The sequence below is a fragment of the Gallus gallus genome, chromosome 2, assembly GCF_016699485.2.
Source record: "Gallus gallus isolate bGalGal1 chromosome 2, bGalGal1.mat.broiler.GRCg7b, whole genome shotgun sequence".
NCBI classification, from domain to species: domain Eukaryota; kingdom Metazoa; phylum Chordata; class Aves; order Galliformes; family Phasianidae; genus Gallus; species Gallus gallus.
In genome coordinates, this window is record NC_052533.1 from 136,378,419 (window position 1) to 136,399,975 (window position 21,557).

The 21,557-nt window shown below is 39.5% G+C and overlaps 1 long non-coding RNA gene across 1 annotated transcript in view; it reads left to right on the forward strand.

Moving 5' to 3' along the window:
* Positions 1-19,163, forward strand: part of LOC101751629 — a 27,323-nt gene extending 8,160 nt beyond the window's left edge. The window contains exon 4 of the long non-coding RNA XR_001465510.4: positions 17,157-19,163. This is a non-coding gene — a long non-coding RNA (uncharacterized LOC101751629). The remainder of the gene's footprint in view (positions 1-17,156) is intronic.
* Positions 19,164-21,557: the final 2,394 nt, after the last annotated feature.

Sequence of the window (21,557 nt, forward strand, 5' to 3'; positions counted from 1 at the left end):
CGATATCTGCAAATGCTCCCTGTCTGTGACTAGTGAGGAAAAGTGCCACCTTCCATCTGCCATCCAACTGGAGCTCAGGATGCTGCTGAACATGACAATTAAAAAGTATCTGGTCTGCAAATAGTTACCTGGGAGAGCCCTGTCTTTTCTCCCATGACATTCACTGTGACCTGTAGAGGTCTCAGCTTTCCGAGGTCAAAAACAATTTTCCTTTTGAATACACTCATCTAAGAGCATGTCAGGCTATGTCTACTGTACCAAATCAGGCAGAACCAGCGGCAGGTTCCATCCTGGTTCCATAGTGGACCTTGCTTTAAGTTCACTCTTAGCATCCTTCCTGGTGTGGTTTTGGCCTGTGCCAGCTAGCGCTTCCCCAGGCAATGATGTACACGGGGTGTATGCATAGTCGGGAAATGTTTCCAAAAGAACACAGCCATTGACTTTTCTCCCAGAAAAAAATCAGTTGTGTGAACATAAACCATAACGTGGCCATTCAGGGCCAGCGAACAGGTTCTAATTCACAGGTATCTTGTTGCCAAGACTTGAGATGGAAGCTCATCTCTTAACCCAGCCAACTGCACTTGTTCAGGTCCCACTAAACTATATGACTGTATAAATTCTTTAGCACTTTTTTTTTTTCCAGTGAGTTTAAGCTAAACATATGCTGTGACTCATCTTGTTTGTTGTGACTAAGGATGCAACACAAGCTCAATTGCATTCAGTTCTACATACACACAGCAAATTTAGCAAATTCCAGAAAAAAGCAGACACAAAGTCTTCAAACACAGATGCATTAAGGGGGTCTTAGTACCTTAGTTGATATTCACTGATACTAATTGATATTAATTATAATTAATGAGTGATTAACTTGATTAATACATTTTTGAAAGAAAAATGGAAGATATTTAATTACAGTGATGACATACGAGGTACAAAGTTCATACTCTTGGTTTGCAGATGGTTGGATAAGCCTGAAATACTGAGGGACAGTGTCTTGATTTGATTTCTGATGTAAGTACAGTGGAGATTAAAACAACTGCAGTAGCATAAATCTCTAGCTTCTGTCTATTACTCTGAGTCCATTCACTCTGAGCAGACCCATTTTGCTGGCCTTTGGCCAAATCTGTCATGGGGAAGAATCATGTTGTAATGCAATAGCATCCTGACTCTGCAGGATACTGTTTGATCTTGCCTATATCGACGGGGCTAAGCCATACTATGACAGCATTATGGCAATGAGCTGCAGCCCTTTGAAGATCAGGGGGTTTTCTCCATCTATGTAAGCTGTAATCCTTGTTGGAAGGAGAAACATCCTGGGTGGAGGCATAGAAACAGAGAAATCATGGGAAAAACAGAACTAGACTAGGGGAGAGCTTACATACCAGAGTGAACACAGAGACATTCCTAAGGAGACTTTTCTTGCTCAAGCCCAGCTCCAGGCCTTAACAGGGGATACCTCCATAGCATCTGTGTATCAGTGCTATTCTCACACCTGGTCCATAATGATGGTGTGCCAGCTCATCTCTTCCTGAGATTTAATTGTTGTATCTTGGATGAGGCAGTGGAAAAACAAAACCTCAAACCCTCCTTCTCAGAGCTGTCTTTATCTTCTATCCTGCCTCTGAGTTTGCTCAGCTGCTCTAGATCCTCTCTTACATGTGGAGAAAGTAAAGGGCTGTGAATTTCAGTGAACCAGTAGCATTTATTTAACCAATACGCAGATTTGTGCCTCTTCATTTCAGACAAACGCTGTAAGCTTAATGTAAACTTAAAAATTCAGGAGGCAGTATCACGTTACCTAAAGGAAGTAGCAAAAAAATAAAAAACTAAACAAACAAAAAAAACACACACAGAGAAGCTTCCATTTTCATGTTCAAAAGGAGTATGCAGGTGCACCTCCAGCCAAGGAGGACTGGAGTGATGATAACTCATACATGGGTATCTGAGGTGTCAGAGGAACTTTCCAGACTCTTCTCTGCCCTTGGACTTCAGCACTTTGCCCATCACCAACCCATCAGTGGAAAAGGGTAGCTGCAAAGTAGCTTTGAGGCAAAGGAGCCAGGCGTCCTAGTGGACACCGGGTTGAACATGAGCCAGCAGCGTGCCTTTCCCACAAAGAATGCTAGCAGTATCCTGGGGTGCTTTAGGCAAAGTATTGCCAGCAGGTCGAAAGAGGTGATCCTTTCCATCTGCTCAGTGCTGGTGAGACTACATCTGAATTGCTGTCTCCAGATCTGGACTCCTCAATGCAAGAGAGATGTGGGCATACTGAAGACAGTCCAGAGAATGGCTGCAAAGGTGATGAAGAGATTGGAGCATCTCTCTTGTAAGGATGGGCTGAGAGGCCTCAGACTGTCCAGCCTGGAGAGGACGCTTGGGGGGATCTCACCAGTGTTTGTAAATTTCTGAAGGAAGGGTGCAGAGAGGACAGAGCCAGCCTCTATTCAGCGGTGCCTGGTACCAGGACAAGGGGCAGTGGGCACAAACTGGAATACAATAGGTTTCCTCTGAACATCATGAGGTGCTTCTGTTCTGTGTGTGTTACAGAGCACTGGCAAAGGTTGCTGGTGGCCATGGAGCCTCCTCCTTGAAGATCTTCAAAAGCTGCCTGGACGTGGTCCTGGGTCCCCTGCTCTGGGTGTCCCTGCTGGAGCAGGAGTTGGGTCAGAGGACCTTCAGACATCCCTTTCAACCATTCTGTGATTTTTCACATGTTGTTACTTTAGCCCTGTAGAGCTAAATAAGATGGAACCAACTCTGCTCTCATGAGTAGGGTTCTCTTTCAGCTAAGAGATACTGCAAATGTCTGAGTTAGGAGTATGTAGCATACAAGCAGCCTGGTAGTGCCTACTGTCTTATTCTCTCCATGAGGCAAAATATTTGATCTTTGTCTTATCCCTATGGTCTCCATTTACAACTGAACAGATTGTAATCCTGAACGTCATTCTCGATTTGGACAAAGGCTCCAAGGTTTACTTTGCCCAAATAACAGTGTCCAATAAAGGTTGTGTCCATATTTGTCTCAATAAGGGAAACCATTCTGGTATTTTTTGGCCACTTCTTTTACCCGGCACTCACAATACCTTCATATTTTTGAAACTTCTCTCTTTCCGATTAATTTCATAGAAACTGGAACAGACTGTCAAACACACTGACATATTAAATATGCATGTGTAAATATGAAAACAGAGCAGGCTAAAACAACCTGCCAGAAGTTAGAGGGACACAGTGATAAATGCTTCTGAAAAAAAATAGTCTAAAGCAGGAATGACAAATGCCTACTACAGCTACTGCCCCTTGCACATCCTAGCACTTGGGTCTCATTTTGCCTGTGCAATGGAACATCCACATTTCCAAATGCCAATGAAGTTTAACAGATCTTAGTCACAGGGAGTTGCAGTGGATTAATAATGATTCTGGCTCAGTGAAAATTTTGTTTTATGAATCTTTTCAATTTTTCCATCATTAATCTTGGATGATTCGTACATGCCTCTTTCTTTATCTTCTCTGTTCCAGGAGACAGTGTTCCCTGTGGTAGTTTGTGGTGGTTTGCGCAGTCAGAGCATGGAGGGCAGGGCTGCTAACTGCCCTGAGTCCTTATCTCGTGTCTGCTGCTGGGAATCTCCATTTCCTCCGGTGTCTTTTTTTTTTTTTTTTGCCATCTTCTGGGTGGCTGATCAAACTCTTCAGCAGCTGGTCAATGTTTTGGTAAATGCAAACTATCAACCAAGATTACCATGGCACAGAGCTGGGCAGAGCCTCTTCATGGTGGTAGGTTCAGCTGGCGCATCTCCAATCCTTCTTCTGAAACAGAAAAGTCTTTCATCAAAGTAAAATATAAAAATCATTACTCTTTTTTAATATCTATCTTCCTACTTCCCTACGGCCTCACTGAGTATTTCTCACCTCCTCCTCCTGATGGTAAATACCCAAGCAGCACCTTGTGTGGTGCAGGATTTGCTTTGCTTTGCTGAAAAAAACCACAGCATGGGCTCACAGATCATCTCTACAGGCTAGAAAAAGCCCTGACACCAGGACTGTCTATTCTCTGTATGCCTTGCTTCTTGCCTGTTTGAGTACCTGTGAGGCTGCTTGCTTCTGGGTTGGCCAGTGTGGTTCTCCAGGTGAGTGCAGGAGGCTCAGGGAAACCAGAGTGTGGATAAGCACTTTGTACCTGGTCAAAAGCTCTGATGTCCTTGTGCTGAGTCTTCAGATGCTCAGGTGGAAATGCTGCCCAAGGGCTTTTCCAGGAGGGCCTATTACTGTTTAGCACAGGAGCCAATTATGTGGAAACCTGATCTCAGACCAAGGTCCTGAGAATGTCCCTGGGACTCCCAGCCAAATCCTGTTGGGTAACTCAGCAGAAGCGCAAGACTTTTATCCAGGTCTCTGGTGTCCTTTAGTTGGACCCAATTAAATGTGTTCCAACTTTCTGCTCTGCTCCCTTTCACCTCCAACCAGGCAGGAGCTGGAGGAGAGCAAACACGGCGGTAACCTCCCAGCAGGGTGTCCCAACAATGCCTGGCAAGGCTGGGAAATTAGTCAGAAACTGCTGGAAACAGATCAACCTGGGAGGAATCTGCTTCATCACACTGCCGCTGTTGCCCAACGTGAGCTTTGCGGTGATCGGCTCCAGCTGACTCAGTGCAGTGACCTGGCAGGGAAAAGCTCATGTCAGGAAGTGCGTGTGGTTCAGACGGCTGCGGACGCCGCATGTTGGAGAGCCTCAGCTGGCACATGTCTGGGAGAGAGCAGCCAGAGGGGATTCAGTGCTGAGTGTTGCAGACAGAGCTTTGTACTGGTTGGAGTGAGGAAATATAAGACCCCTGTATCTCACATGTGTGCCGAGAGCTTTCCTGTTGTCCAGAGAGGGCACCCTCACTGTAGATATATTGAGAGATCTGCACAAACTTGCAATAATGTGGATGATCGTAAGTTATTAATAATATTCACCAAGAACATTTCTCACCTCTGCTCTCATCTGTGAATATTATATGAGCTCATGTCAATGTTTTGAACCTACTGTATTTGAAAAGATCGGAAATCACATAAAAAGGACTTACTTATGCTTGCCTTTTGCTCAGTGTTGCTGGCCAATAACATGAACAATACATAATTTTGTATCCATTATAAAGAGGAAAAGTGACAAGATAAATATAAGGGCGATATGAATTCAGTGTTTACTCACACAGAAAACAGGAGGATGCATTCACTCTTTCTCTGAGTCTGCTGTAGAGTGAAACTGCACTCAGAGCTGTTCAAACAGAATATATACTGTTGTTCCTATATAGCTGTAATGTGACAGGTCTGAGTGAGAGGAGTTTTGAGCCAAAGGAATGTTTTGCACAAAAATATAATATTTTCTGATACTGTCCTATCTAGCAATTTATTGTATCAATGGGATCTTTCTCTCTCTCTCTCTCTCTCTCTTCCTTCCTTCCTTCCTTCCTTCCTTCCTTCCTTCCTTCCTTCCTTCCTTCCTTCCTTCCTTCCTTCCTTCCTCCTTTCTTCCCCCCCCCCTTTTTTTTTAAGATTGTTCTGTATATGAAGGAGGAAGTTCCCATTCCTTTTTATTTTCTGTCCTTTTTGCTACAGCTCACTGATTGCTGCCCTTTCTTTTCCCAGCCTTGTAGTGTTACCTCCTCCTCTCCCTTCCCCCAGTCTGCCACAGTGTCAGTGAGAAACAAGACTAGTGAAACCCGAGCTTTCTGGTTAGAGAAGATGAAGAATGAGAGGAGGAGGTGGTAATTAAACCCTCCCCCATATTATTCATGCAAAGGAATTGTCTTTGAACACCACTTCATCCTGGGAGCCTCTCAGAGTTCAAAAGAAAAGCTAACTTGTTGTCATTCTGGAGCCTTAATCTAATCACAGTGTCTCCCTTTGATTTAAAAATCTACTTAGAAGGTGGCAAATATCTCTCCCCATCTACTGTTTTATATTTTATTTTCATATTTTGGTTTGAAGAATGTGCTCCTTGTTGTTTTGGTGTTTTTCATATAATGCAGAATTCTGTTGTCCAAGCGAGGCTGCTTATGCTACTGGCTATCATTTAAGAGGTCCAAGACTTTGGTAATATCAAAAACAGCAAAGTTTTTGTTCTCTGTGTCAGTAGACAGTTCTCTATATCTTTACGTACATGATAAGACTGAAAGGTTCTCTGAAGAAAAATTTCCTTAATTTTTCAAGATATTTCCAGACTTTTGCTCTGAGGAACAGATTAAATGTAACTGATTCTTCTTGGGACAGAGATGATCCACCATTCTTAATCAGTTAGTATGTTAACAGCACTGTTTCCAACAAGGAAGCCCAGAAAATAAAAACAGTAACAGTACATTTCCATGCAAATCACACAGATATTCACACAAGTATATGTCCATATACATACGTATGTACTTAACCAGTTTTGTGCTATTTATTACATAGCTCTACAAATGTTCTACATCACTGCATGGAAGTATACAAAAAAAACTTCCACTATTGTTTCTGAGATTTCCATTTGAAAATTCTAGTGTTACTAAACAACCTGGGTAAGACAAGTCTGATTTCCACTTTACTGACTCCAACTAACATCCTGCCTTACTCTACTAGTTAGTATTTACTCTAGTATTTTCCCTAGCGTTGGCCTACCAATTTCTAGGCTTGTTCAGAGCACACTTGCTTGTATCAGGTGCTTCTGCAGATTCTTGCTGAATTTAAGCATAAGGACATAAGTGTGCAACTGGACATTAGGAAAAACTAAGATACTGTCATTGCAGGTTGGGGTGTTTCTGAGCAAATGAGATGAATAGTGAATTTTAGGATCTTGTCTATCTAATGGTGCTGTAGAGTTCCTTGACCAGATGGAAGTGTGAATGACTAGGCTTTGGTGCTGACCATGTGTATGTCTCAAGACATAATCATACCCAAGCCAGAATTTCAGGACATCTAAATCTTGTGATTTTAACTTAAAATGAAATTACAAGGTTTGATGTTATCTTGAGTATCTGAGGATAAAAAAACCTTTGGGCACTAATCAATAAAAGTGATAATTGCCTCAAGTTGCACCAGGGATGTTCAGGTTGGATATTAGGAAAAAATTATTATCAAAAAGTGTGGTCAGACACTGGAACAGGCTGCCCAGGGAGGTTGTGCAATCCCTGGGGGTGTTCAAGAAATGCATAGTGCATAGATGTGGCACTGAGGGACATGGTTTAGTGGGCATGGTGGTGGTGTGTTGATGGTTGGAGTAGATGATGTTAGTGGTCTTTCAAGTCTTAATGATTCTATGATTCTATCGTTCTGTCAACCTGTTTTAGATCATTAGTTCTAACATTAGTAGACATAGATTTAGTGATATATATTTAAAATCTGTATCCAGAAGAAGCTTTTTTATACTACTCGTATAAAAACAACTTCAAAAGATCCTAAGTAGTTCTGACATGTAATTCGTATGTTTGAGTTCATCTCTCCTAACTTTGTATCTCCAAGTATTTGGTGTTGAGTCTAGGATGATAACTTAAATTCTCTTTCACTGCTTAGTAGACAAACATAAGACACTCCTGATGACAATGTGTCCCTTCCTAAGATTGTTTTTTTCAGTGAATTTTTCATAAAATCTGTGTGTGATCATTTAAAGAGAATATCTAATTCTTAAGCAGCTAAGCTAAGTAACAGACCCATCCCTAACACTCCAAAACTTAGCGTTCACAGGAATCAAAATCTGCTTTGTTAAGACTAGCTGATATGGATAAATGTTGCAAAACTATTATGATTAACCTTAGATATTCAGAAATGCCAATGGAGGAGAGCTGAGAAGTGTAGACTAGTCTAGAAGCTGTCAAATTAAAATGGCTAGGCTGAAACCTGGCTGATTTTGAGCTAGAGCAATGGGAATGGAAGAGAAGTTGAGATGAAAGTTGCTTTCCTATGTTAAAACTGTGTGACTGTGCATAAAGCATGATGTGAAGGAGAACTTACTTGGCAGCAATCTGTTTGGAGGTTAATATTTGTTCTCTTTAGAGAAGTCCCTTCATCTAGCAGAGTAGATCTTTTTTGTCTTGCAAATAACTACAGCTTTATTTTTTGTTTGAAATACATATTAAGTTGCAAAATGGGATGAAACTCTCATGAACAGACAACTTGAAAGGAGTTGTTTCTTGGTAAACAGATGTGGGTTCAGTTGCAGATGTTGTCAATAAAAATAAAATGCCTGACAACAGAAAAATAAATAACTCAGCAATAACATGTAAATTCACAATTTTCTGTAAAACTAAGCCAGGCTGCTAGAGTCACAGCTTCCATTTCTAGTAAAATCTAGTAAAATATCATTCTGTACTGGCTGGTTGTACTTTGCTGATATTTATCTAAATAAAATACATGTGGAAAGATACCAAAATGTGGACTTGAATCTCTCTGTAATTTTATGCTAGTCCACTTACAGACAAATTCAGGATGTCCTGACCCATTCTGAATTACATCAGACTACATAAAACCACATAAATATCCACAGTAGCAAAAACAGTCTTCTGGTCAGAATAATTTTAAAAAGAAAAAAAAAAAAGTCCAGTATAATCCATACTCCAGATCTCTGATTTTCATTCACAAAACCCAAAAGAATTAGTAGGCAAGGTTATTGAGGTGGCTTCTGAGCCACACTTCCAACATTAAACAACTAAGGCTGAATTTGTGTTTGGATTTGGCTGATTCAGTGATACCAAATCAAAGCTGTGGGTCTGGTTCCTTAAAATGACCAACACAACTATGATCAGCAATTACATCTTAACATTAGGCAATTCTGTAATGTTTAATGTGGCTTACATCTGCGGCTGGAGGGCAGGGAAAACTGTAATCTTTTTGTTTGTTTGTTTGTTTTAATACTAATAATGCCTTTATTATTTTTTTTTAAGAGAAAGAGGAAAAAACCTTATATCAATAAAATATATTTTTGATGTTGTTTATTTATTTCAAGAGCAAATATTTATAAAAGGGCTAAATCTTGTTATTTTTGCTTTTATACATTTCCTTTATACTCCTTCTCTAATGGGGGATGCCACCATAGAGAAGACAGAACTGTTGTTCCTACAAGAAGTAGAGAAGAAAACATTCTCTGATTAAAATGAGGAGCAAGTTTCACATCATACCTCAGCTATTCATTGTGTAGCTCCAAAGTAAGTAGGAGTGGTGGGCTATGGGGTTCTTGAATAATTCTTCAGTATTTGTCATCCACAAAGTGATTTTCCCATCTTCGAAGTCTTTAGGTGCTTGTAGATTTTTGTGGTTAAAAGCACCATTACGGTATTTGTAATTTCATTCATCAGTGAGGTGCTGGGAAGCCAAGGTTGTGTTACATCCCCATCTACTTTTTTTACTGGCATCCAAGATGATCATTCCTCTCATGGGCTGAGGCCAGGCTTTGGTGACTTGCACCTCCAACACCCATCTGTTCCTCCACTCTTTGATCCTTACTGTGACTTTCTGTTGCTTTTAATTTCCATTTCCATTTTCTTTTCCTCACTGAACTTCAGTGAGATACATGTTGTTCTCTGACACTTGCCCATGCCCATAGCAGGACATAGCAATTATTTTAGGGTGCAAGATTTACAAGAACTGCTGTATTTAACATTTCTATTTCTGAAAGAAAACACTCTTAAGTTCCATCTTGTAGTGGCAGTACTTAGAAACTCACTTTGATGCTTTGGCAAGTTTGACTGTCCAAACCAGTTCAGCGACAAGATTTCCTCACTTATCTCCAAGGATTCATGAACTCCTGAACAAGATGTGCAAATTTCAGCCATCTCAGTGCAGCAATTTTGGTTCTCATGCAGTCAGAGCCCAAGGGTACTGCTTTGAATGCTTAACAAAATGAGGGCCAGATAAACACAGAGCAGAGGGCCAATGAAATCCTATTGTAAATCTATCAAGCAAATACAAAGTGCTCCCTGACCATCAGCCTGGTTCCAAAACTGTGGTTAATAGAGGATTCATGTGCCAAAGAGCTCCTGTTGCTGAATCGTGGGGAGCTGAGATATTGTTTAATCCCATGTCTTCCTCCTTGTCTCCAGATATGTGATTGAACTTCAGATCCCCCCCCCCCCCCCCACACACACACCATTCCAGTAGCTGTAGAAACCAATGAAAATTTAATTGAATATGTGAGATTCACTCACTTCACTTATTCCAAGTATGCAGCCACACTATCTTCCAGAATGCCCTCCAGACATGCGAACGTATAAACTTTACTTGGCCATCGCTAAAAAATGATCTTAAATGCACTCGTGAGGCAAAAGCTTTGTGGAACAATCGTCCACATAATAGCTGTGGGCGCTGATAAGCTCTTTTCTTACAGCTTTGTGATGAGGGAGATGCTTACAAATGCTTCTGACGAGAGCACTTCTGTCTGCCACAGCTTGCAGGAAGCCAATCAGGGATTATTCTTAAAAGATACAGTTACACACTGGAAAATTCATGATATTTATTTTTGGATATGGGACTAAAACCTTGTTCTACAGAGGTGAGGAGAATTTCCACTGATTAGATCAGGCTCCAGACTTCTTTTTCCAGCATGGTTCCTAGATGAGCTCAATCTCTTGATGCTTCCTGAAGGAAGGAGTTTTGCTTCTCATGTTCTCTAAGAGCAGGTTTAAGGCTGGGAATCAGCTTTAACTATCACTAGTTCATTAACTCAATGATTAAGAAGGGTTTGATAATGACACACTCTGAGAACAGCCAGTGTGGTAGCCACAGATTACTAATCTCTGCAGCTGCAGATGAGAAATTGGTTTGCTAACAACAAATAAATTCTTCTGAGAACCGAACTTCCCCTCTACAAGCAAAAACACTTCACTCAAATGGATTATGTTTGTCATCTTCTTTTACCCTATGTATTTTCACCTTCTTGCCTGATTTCCCAGTGCAGAATAAGAATACCCAGCTTGTCTATCCTTCTTGTCTTTAGATTTTCATCCTGAGAAAGAAATCCTTCTTGAAGGAAGGTCAAGCTTTCTACCTCCTTGCAGATGGCAAAATTGAGTCATGGGGAGAGGTGACTTAGGTCATCAAGAGACAAATGGAAAAAGCAGTTGCATAAACCTGATCTCTGGAGTCCCTGCCCAGTTGCTAGCTCCCGTAAATGTCAGTCCCAGAGGGTTTAAGCTAAAACCAATAGTGATAAATAGGAAACTCCCTGTTGACTTTGGTGGGCTTTGAAATCAATATATACACACACACATTTCTGTATACCAAGAAAAACAAGTCACTGCTACAGTCTTCAGCTCCATCAGCAGTAAAAACATGAAATAAGGCTTCCACAACCTCAGATGGTTTTGTCTCCACGTTGCCTTGATCTCATCAAAAAAGTGTTAGATTGACACAGCGATTACAGTTCCTGTGGTCAGTCAACAATAATGTTATCACCACAGCTGTGGTGTGACTGATTACACATGAGTGTGTACACACAATGAGATGGGATTTTTTTCCAGTGGAAGATGAGAGAGTTCCATTGCTGTGGGTCTGGCTGTTGTGCAGACTGCCCAGACCTTGTGGGCTGCCTATGCTGGTGCACTGGAAGGTTTCACTCTGGCTGGATGCTGCTGTGGTACTGCCATTGAGATGGGCAAACTCTGCTTAGTCCCAGTGAGCTTCCAGAGTAAGGTAAGCAGTGCTGTGTCTCCTCCGAAGTCTGGATGAAAGACCAATGCTGGCAGGACTTTACATTGCTCCCTGGGTCTGCTTATACCACTTCCTCTGCCAGTGCTGGATCAGCTCTCCTTGAAGAGTTTTCTGAAGAAAATGGAACAACAGAAGCCATACATCTTCAGTTAAATCATTTTTAATTTTCCCCATTCCTAAATGTAAGAGTTCAAAGCTTCTAAGTCACATGCATGCTACTAATCATCATTTTCCTGCCCAGCCTGTTAAAACTTCCACTAACTCATCTTGAGTCCCCATGCTAAGATATGATAACATTTTGTATTCAATTTCCCTTCTAATTTGATCACACAAACACTGTTAGTCTTGCTAAGAATGTGATTATCAGTAACAAAACACTGCATCAAATTCCAGTGCTTTAACAAAATTCCATTTTATTTTATCAGCTCAGTGTGAAGTCCTCTGATTAGATGTTAACAAACCAGACTATTTTTCATTGAGAGTTCTTAAGCACTATAAATATATATTCACTCCTTAAACATCTAATCACATGTACTGTAAAGGTCTTTTGGTTTCCCACTAACTGCCTCATTTTTATAAATATTTGTTTCTTCATGAGAAATCTCTCATGTTAATTGCTCATAATAGCAGTATCAGTATTTTATCTAAGCAGGATAAAATACTTGTTTTTAAAGAAAGGAACAATCCTTATTATCCTTGATTATCCATCCATGTAACGCATTTAACAGTGATCTGCTTGGAGAAGAGAAGGCTCCGGGGAGGCCTCACTGCAGCCTTCCAGTACTCAAGGGTGCAGGAAGGTACCAACTTTTTACATGGTCTAATAATGATAGGACAAGGGGGAATGGCTTTAAATTAAAATATGGGAGATTTAGATTAGATGTTAAGAGGAAATTTTTTACCCAGAGAGCAGTGAGGCACTGGCACAGGTTGCTCAGAGAAGCTGTGGGTGCCCCATCCCTGGAGGTGCTCAAGGCCAGGCTGGATGGGATCCTGGGCAGCCTGAGATGGCGGGTGGCAGCCCTGCCAATGGCAGTGGTTTGGAGCTGGATGGGGTTTGAGGTCCATTCCAATCCGAGCCATTCTATGAGTCTATGTTTCTGTGATCCACATCTGCTTGGTAAGAACATTTCCTTTTGCATGACAGGTAAGTTCTCTTTAGTGAATCATGAACACACAACAGAAGAAACCTGAATTCTGTGGCCAATTTTGTCTTTGGAAAAACCACTGCTGCAGTTTCACTTGACAGGGCTGAGGTCTTCTTCCTCAGACATGCTTCAGACAAGGCAGATTTTCCCTCCTGGTGAAATTCCAAGAGCGCAAAGGGAACTGAACAGAAGATAGCCAGAAAATGAAGAGCCTTGTGGAAGCTCAGAAGAAAGGATCCTATCAGGTCATCTTGCACCTGGGCAAGGATGAAGGACCATGTGAGGGACAGGTTAGCCAGGGCACAAAAAGTAGATTGGAGTGCCTATCTGCGGCTGTAGACAGATTGCTATATTAACTGAGCTGGTTTTCCTGTTGACACTGCATTCATGTGGGATTACTTGATATTTTCCATTGAAAATCTCTATGAATCTTTCCTTAAATAGGATTGTCTTCCGAAAGATTGACTATAGCTAACCTACTGTTTGCCCACCAGGCACTCCTTTGCAAACTGTTCATAATTTCAGATGCAATGGCAAAAACACATATGTGCTCAGTCATCAGTAACAATTCACAAACATTTACTCTGCTTATCTGTGATCTTCTCTTGGTAAATTTCTCATACACAGTACTAAAACTTCTCTAGTAACTGGTTTCAGAACCTGTTAAAATGATTTTTAACACATGCACACATGAAAGTAACTTGATGTCCATCAACTTAGCCACTATCCCTTGTCACATCATTCCCCAAAAAGTTCACCCTGACATTATTTATGCCTTCATTATTCTGACAGTAAGACTGTGTCTTTATCCTGGTACAGTCAGAAAGGGAGCAGAATTTGTCAGGTCACAAAATATCTTGGGAGAAAATATATTCTGTGCCTCCAACTCTTCAGTACAATAATGAAAATCTCCTTGGAAATGAATATTGCATAATCCATCTGTGCTACTCTTTTCCTCCATTTTTTAGGCATTTGTCTGTAAAGGCATTCTCTATTTATTTATTTTTTCTGTTCTACTGTACAAAATATATATAAAACAAATTACCACCAGCTTTATTTTACAGTTTCTTGTATAGTGCTCAATATATAGTCATCTCTTGGGAAGCAAAAGACAAATAGTGAAATTGGCTGGAACTGCAGTGACTTTCAGTCAAAAAGCAACTAGGATTGTATATAAAATTTTCTAACATCCTCCCTGCTGTTCCTTTTTCTGCACCCTTGTTAAAAGCTATGAATGACTTTAATGTTGTTTTTTTCTGCTATAGAATTCAATAGGTTAAGCACACAATAACTGAAATTCAGAACCATTGCTGAAACATTTCAATTAAATTATATATTGATTGTTATATTTAAATATTTTAATTAGATCAAATAAAATTAAATATTGAATGATGCACAGGGAAAAGATCCCATCAATATCTTCACTTCCTGAAAGGATTTTACCTAAAACTCACTACAAAATTCCCCCAGGGAGGAACATCACTGCTGTCCAGGAGCAGTATGTGAAGTATCTGTCCACAAAGTACCATGAATTCTATTCATGCCCACCAGAGTCTTGCACTAAGCAACAAATCCATGCCAAGGATTTTTTTTTTTTTCCTAAATGTACGGAAAAAAAAATTAGTTTTAATGGCCAGATTAAAAAGAATCTAAACATAGGTCTTAAAAGTCTAAATCATACTAATAACAACTGCTCAATTTATAGCAAAAATTGAAAAAAATAATGCAAGAGGGAAAGAAAATTATTCATAAAACCTGTATCTTGAGAAACAGCAATACATGGAAGTTGTACAACGTAATTCTCTGATGACTCATGATCCTATTGCCCTTTGCATGTAACGTTTTGCCCCCAGTGGCAGTATTACTAATTTTATTAACCTTAAATCATCCTAGACAAAGAGCAGCAAAGTTTGGTGTTGTGTCTTGTAGAGAAAAATTTAAACCAATCTCATATTGGTCTTGTAGAGACCTATGTAGATGTTTTGGCAATGCTTTTTTCCACTGTGTCATTTTTAAAGAAGTTCTTATATTTCCCTTGTATTTCAGTTTTAAATTTAAGCTAGATAACATTCATTGCCAGGAAACAGAAAGATAAAGCAGTCAAGATCAATCAACAAAGAATTATTGAGTAGATATATAATTAGTGCTAATCAAGATGATTTTGTGGAAAATATATTTTCTAATACTTCACTTTTTGATAAGATTAGATGTTGGTTATCATACATAATTGTTCAGATTTAGCATAGTTGCACTCCTGCAGAGTCATTCAGTTTAACTCCACAGCAGTTAAAATGTCAATATGGTGCATGTTAAATGGATTAGGATCTGGCCAGCTGGTAGATTTCAAAAAGTAGTTGTCGATAGGGAATTGCTACCAAATGGTAGCAATGGTTCCTTAGGGAAATTCCCTAACAAGCTGCTTCGTGTCTAACACTTGAACATTTTTATTGACTCTTTACTTGAGCATTTTGTAATAAGCTTTGATTTTTCTTGATACATCTGTCAGATTAGCTAGCATTTAGTTATGTATGTGTTTTCAGTAAACTGTTAGCCTCTTGTCAGAGAGGGTTTTCCTGTAATTATTTCTGTTGCCTCTTTTGGCCTGGACAAAATGTTGAGCTTTTTAAGGTTAATTGTGAACACACATAGAAATTTCTTCTTTTTTTTTCTTTTTTTCTTTTTTTTTTCTTTTCTCTTCTCCCCCCCACACCCCTTCCTCCCCCACCTCCCCCCCCCCCCCCCCGAAATAAATGAAGGTGCTGCCATTACAAGTTATGATTCTTAGCTCATGCAACTTCAAGGTCTACTGGCTAATGAGTTGTGCAATGGAAAGGAGGAAATATTTGTCTGCATTGCCTGAATACTTCGTTATACAATATAAGACTCTATTTTGACTCCAAAACCAAATCTGTCTCCTTAGAAAAATCTCTTCAGCTGTAAGCTGAATGAGATATGCATAATTTTGGCAATGTTTTGCATACATATAAAATTCTTAATTTAAGGATCTTGCTGCATTGAAAATTATTAATTCACTGGGAGGACAGCATAGTAATATAATAACACTCATATCAAAGTCATTAAAAGCAATACTAGCTATGATACTGATGTGAAGACTGCAGAGATATGTTTAGTACTTTGAGAGGATGGTAGACCTATTTTGTAGTTGTTCAGAATTATGGAAGATGTTAATGGAGTAGGATGAAATAAGAGTAACATGTAAGCATGTTTTTCAGTATTTAGAAGCATTTCTGTTATGAACATCCAGGTTTCTAAAAGGGAGAAAGCACAGTATCATTTTGTACATTGGGGAAATTTTAGATCCAGCTATGCTACAGCAGTGGACAAAGAGGAAAGATGCTGGGCAGACTTTCAGTTTCAGGGGCTGAAATGACTGCATGAAAGGTGACCTTTGGTTTTAGTGTGAGGAGTCTGTGGCTTTTGCATATTGCCAACTCTAATTAAGGAACTGGATCACTGCAGGGATTGTTATGAAAACCTCCCCTACAAATTAGAGAAGCAGCCTGCAATTTAATGAGTGAAGCATCAAATAGGAGATGGGAAAGATTACTTAGGAATATACCTTGTTGGAACAAGTAGCTGAGAGCAATTACTAGAGTAGCTGAGAGTAGCTCCAGTTAGCAGGAAGAACTAGCCAGCAGAAAGCACTCACCAAGAACAGCAGTAAGGGATAGACACGTTGCAAATGTATGAATATTCTCCTTGGGTACCAGAATAACCTTCCTACCAGCAAGATTTTCCAGAGTCTGGATCAAGTCCATTGAGCAGGATGCAAAAGAGGAGGATGGGCATGGATGGCTCCAAAGTACTGAACTTTCCGATCATTCACTTGAATTATGATGAGTATGCAGGTATCTCAGGGGAGAATGGGATAGTGTTTCCTTCTCTTGACAAACTTTTCTAGGTTGGAAAGATATGACTGGAGATCAAACACATACTATGGAAATGCAATTGCAAGTTAAATTTATGTCACACTTAAAGAACAAACTACCACTGGAAAAGTTGCTTTCAATATACTTGCTTTATGGGGTTCAGATCCCCTTATTTGCACATGGCTTGCCAATAGCTGGTAGCTCAAAGTCTCTGGCTTCTATTTCTTTATTCTGAGTTCTTGACCATGCAAGGATCAGATGAATGTGATGGATCCATACACAGGCAATATACTCAAGTCCTAGTGACAATTCCACTTAAAAGTGAGAGAATATCCATGTACCAGGTATATGAATTGTAAGCAGAGTTTAATGTATGTATCCAGGCACATCTCTATTTTATTAAGCTGCATTTAGAGCCATCCTAATTATTAATCCTTTTTTTATTTCCTGTGTTATGTTTTTTTGCCAGTTTTACTGTCGACTGCTCAGATCTATAGGACAGGTCGTGAGACTTTTTGAAGAAGAGAGTGTACTTCATCTTGAAGAAAGAAGAGATTCTGTCACCAGCAACTTATAAGTTTGGCTGGAGAATTTCCAAGGAGCAAAAAGTTGATGTCAATAGTTATAATGTTGTACACTTTTCACATTTTTCATCCACAGATCACAAACTGATTTGCAAATGTTAAGTACTTCTATTTCAAAACAACCTTCTATCTTTGGGACATGCATCTGAATGTTTTAGAGTACTAAACGTAGAAAGGTGTTGTGACAGGTTAAAAGGACACTGCTGGGAGGTCTGATCCATTACTTAATGCTGAATTTAAGTTTTGGGGTTTGTTTGTTTGTTTGTTTGTTTGTTTTTTCCCCACAAGAAGAGTTTCCACATCTGTATGTCATCTGCTCTAATCACAGACCAGAGTGCTTCTCCTTTGCAGTACTCTCTTATCTTTATACTTTAATGAAGAGGCTTTATACAAACCTTTGGGATTTTGTAATATTTGTGTCTCATGGCTAGTGTGGTATTCTTCCTCTTTCCAATGTTTTGTTGTTTATGCTCAAGACTAGAGTATCCTAGGGGCCAGGTAAACAATAGTACTGAGCAATGGAAAACATCTCATTTTTCTTCAGACTGGTAACTACTGGCAAATTCAACACTAAGCAGCAGACTGAATTGCTATTTAGTCTTTTCTAAAGTACATAGTAAACTTGTAAAGCACAAACTGTCATTACTTGATATAAGCAATTATCTACTCTCTTGACTTTAGTTGATATGAGTTGGGCAAACTCATTTCCATTGTACTCATGCTACTTCCAGATGAAGTCATGAACTGTTACACAAAAGTACAAAAACAGTGTCCTTAATGTTTCACTGGATGTTGCTGCATCTGCCATATAGACCTCCACACGCTGCTAAGGCAAGAAAAAGAGATCACTTAATGATCACTTAATTACTTGATCACTTAATGCCGAATGCCAGTGTTTCAGGACTTAGGACTTGACAAGCTCCACTGTGAAGCAAGTGGGTAGATTTCAAAACTTCAGACAAGCTGAGATGGTTGAAGATAAGTAATAACAAAGAATGAGTTATGTTCAAAATCTCACAATTTAGGCATGAGCAAGGGATGGAAACAAAAAAACTGTAAGCAGAGGCATATGCACAAGATGTTCTTTGTGATTTGTCAATGATATCACTGTGCAAAGAAGAGGGGAGGGCACACAAAGCAACACTCCCCAACGATCAAGAAAGGGCCACTGAGCAGCATGGTATGAGAAAAGTACACTTCCTTCTCATTTTCTTTGTTGTAGAAAGTTATATATATGTGAAAATATTTCCCTTCTCAAGACAGATGAGCATACTCCAAATTTTGCTTCAGTGAATTGAGATAATCTACAGTAGTACAAAATGCCTGACTTAGTAGTAGTGCCTTAAAAACTGCCTTTAACTGTGGCAGTGTGAAAATCCATGCTTGCAGAATTGCATAGCTGAGAAAGGGAAGCACAGGCTAGGCCTATGGCATGCATGATTCTGGAATGAAAGTATAAAGTATTTTTACTAGTATTATGAAAAAAGAATTGCTCTGAATTTTTACCCATGGATGAACTAAATTTGAACTAAGCCTTTCTTCTGAGGCTCTCTGTGCTGTTAGACTTCTGTTTGTTTGTGAAGTTTACATGCTTCCTGGGTTTGACCAAAGCCAGGGCTACAGAAATAACTTAAGAAATGTTATCAGTCTGATGTTTCTGAGCCAGCTAGGATTAGAAATGACTGGAAATGTTATGGAAGAGCCTGTTTTCATGAGATTTCTACCCAGATATCTAGACCAAAGGGATTTCTAACTCTGTGAACTTACAGAACACCTTTTAGTGCTCTTTGATGTAGACTCCTTGCTTCCTGTAGCATAGAGAAAAATCCCCGTGTTGTATCTATGCAAATTACAGTAAATACATCAATAAAAGCTCACATTTTAAGACCTGACCTTTTGCTTGAACTGTTAACACCTGAAAGTTTGAGTTTTTCAGTTCTCAGAACAGGGTATTACAGTTCATTTGTTGAGCAAGGTAAAATTTGTATTACTGTCTATCCCTTCAGGACTTAGCAATAAGTGTAAGAAACACTACTCTTTTGAGCCAACAAGAGCCAGAGTATACAGAGTTAAAGTTCCAACACCATCCTCAGGGTGTTGTTTTCTTTTCTTTCTTTTTTTTTTTCTTTTTTTTTTTTTCAGGTTTCAGTCTGTTAGGTGATCTCAGCTCAGCATTTGCAACTATACTGAGACAATTGACTTTGGGATGAAGTTTCCCTGCTTCAACTTGAAAGATTCCTTGTGTTTGTGGATTCAGGTCAGACATTCAGTGTTACCTGAACTTAATTACTGTTTGTTTTTGTTTCACAATGTCTTCTAAAAGGCAGTCCAGGTAAAGAGAAGGGCCTGAGGAAAACAAACTGTTTTGCAGACAAAAATGGCTTCAAGAGCAGCATTAGGACCACCTCCAAGTATAAACAAAGCTCTGGAGGAAAGGTTATCTCCCTCGATCACTCCTCAAACCTTGCTACTTCCTGCAGAAGCCCTGCCCTTCCCTTTGTCTGGCCATAATAAAACCATGCTGTCACCTTACTCCTGTATTCCATATCAAGTTCAGCCTTCTCATGAAGGAAATGTGACCCTGCTTTGCCTTCTTTTGTTCAATTTTCCCCCAAAGTCCTACTTCTCAGTCCTACACAAGGAGACAAAGGGTGGCCTGGCTGTTAGTGTCCATTTCTTAGGACACAGGTATCTCTGGCATCCACCTACATTTGTCTTTGATTAGCAAATGCATCATCCTGCTTATCCTTTCTCAAGTCAGGCTCAGTAATCCTTTTCTCAGTTTTGGGCCTTTAAAAGCTGTGTCATGTTTCTAAATACTTCAGGCACCGTGAAAGGATACTACATTGATTGTCCCATCTCCCCTGGGTTTGCAAAGCAACAAACTCCTTACCACAGCCAGGGCAACTAATTCCTGTGAGAAACAAAATTATAGCTGAATGTTGTGTTTTGTATGTTCACGTCACAGTATTTCTTTTTAATATTTGCACGTAGAGAAAGCAAGTTTTACCTCTATGTATATTACAGTACGAAGTACATTTATTCAAAAATTTATTTGACTCTTTAACTGTTAAATAACATTTTTTTTTCTGAGTTACACAGATGTGGTGGTGCTCTTTGAAGAAAATTCAAATGTTTAAAATAACACCATTCTCTGTTGAGTCACTCGCCCAAAGACTGGCAAATCTCATCACACTAAATAGATGAAATATCTGGTTTAAGCTCAGGACACCACCACTGTTTTATCATAGTTTGGTGCAGGCAAGCTGGCTGATGGTATAGGTCTATGCACATATTTGTAACTATGAGACATCTCTTGTTACAAGTTTACCAGCTTGAAAGCAATGAGCTAACATAATTAGTTCATAAAAATGAGCTCCTAATTCTCCTTTGTTCTGCCACAAAACTACACGAGCTGTTGTCATTGGTCTGATGATGCACAGCAATACCTTAAGCTGCCATGACTTGATCATAGATTCTTTCTGTTGATTTAGCCTCTGTTACAGAGGTATTATAACCTCTCTATTGTTAGCCTTTGACAGGGCTGAGCAAAATGCATTTGAAGTATGATGACCATTGCTAAAAATTTTCCACTATTCATATAATAATGATCATCACATAGTAATACTCATTAAAAAAAAAGAAATCCCTGATAGAAATAAGTGGCATTTCTCAAAGAAAGAGTCAAATCAATTATGACTGTCTGAGAGTCCTTAAAGAAACCGGGCAATTTCACAAAGTGGACTGGAGACCACTGCTTACTTTTATGAACTCAGCCTGTGATTAAAAGAGTGAAGAAAGAATATCTGGAGAGCTCTGTAAACCTTTTAGAAATAAGTGGTTTGTACAAACCACAGGTATGGCAATAAGCAGTCACTGTTCTGCAAAAGCAATATAATAAGTGAAAGCTGATCTCAGACTTTGCATAGTTACTCAAGGCAAAAGTTAGCATCATGCAAGGTAATGATTGTGAACTTGGGTCCGAGCAGATTTTTGTTCTGACAACAAAGACTGAACAAAAAAGCTGTACCATGATGAATGTGGCAGAACAGTAACATACACTGAGTGTAAACCAGTCTAATGGTTTAACCTAGCAGGTGGACAAACCCCACACAGTCAGTCACTAACTCTCCCGCTTCCCAGTGGGATGGGGGAGAGAACTGAAAGAAAAAATAAATAAATAAATACAACACAACAAAGTAGAACCCATGAGTTGAGATAAAACTATTTAGTAAGATAGAGGAAAGGAAAAGGATAATAATTATGAAAAATATAGATATGGATGT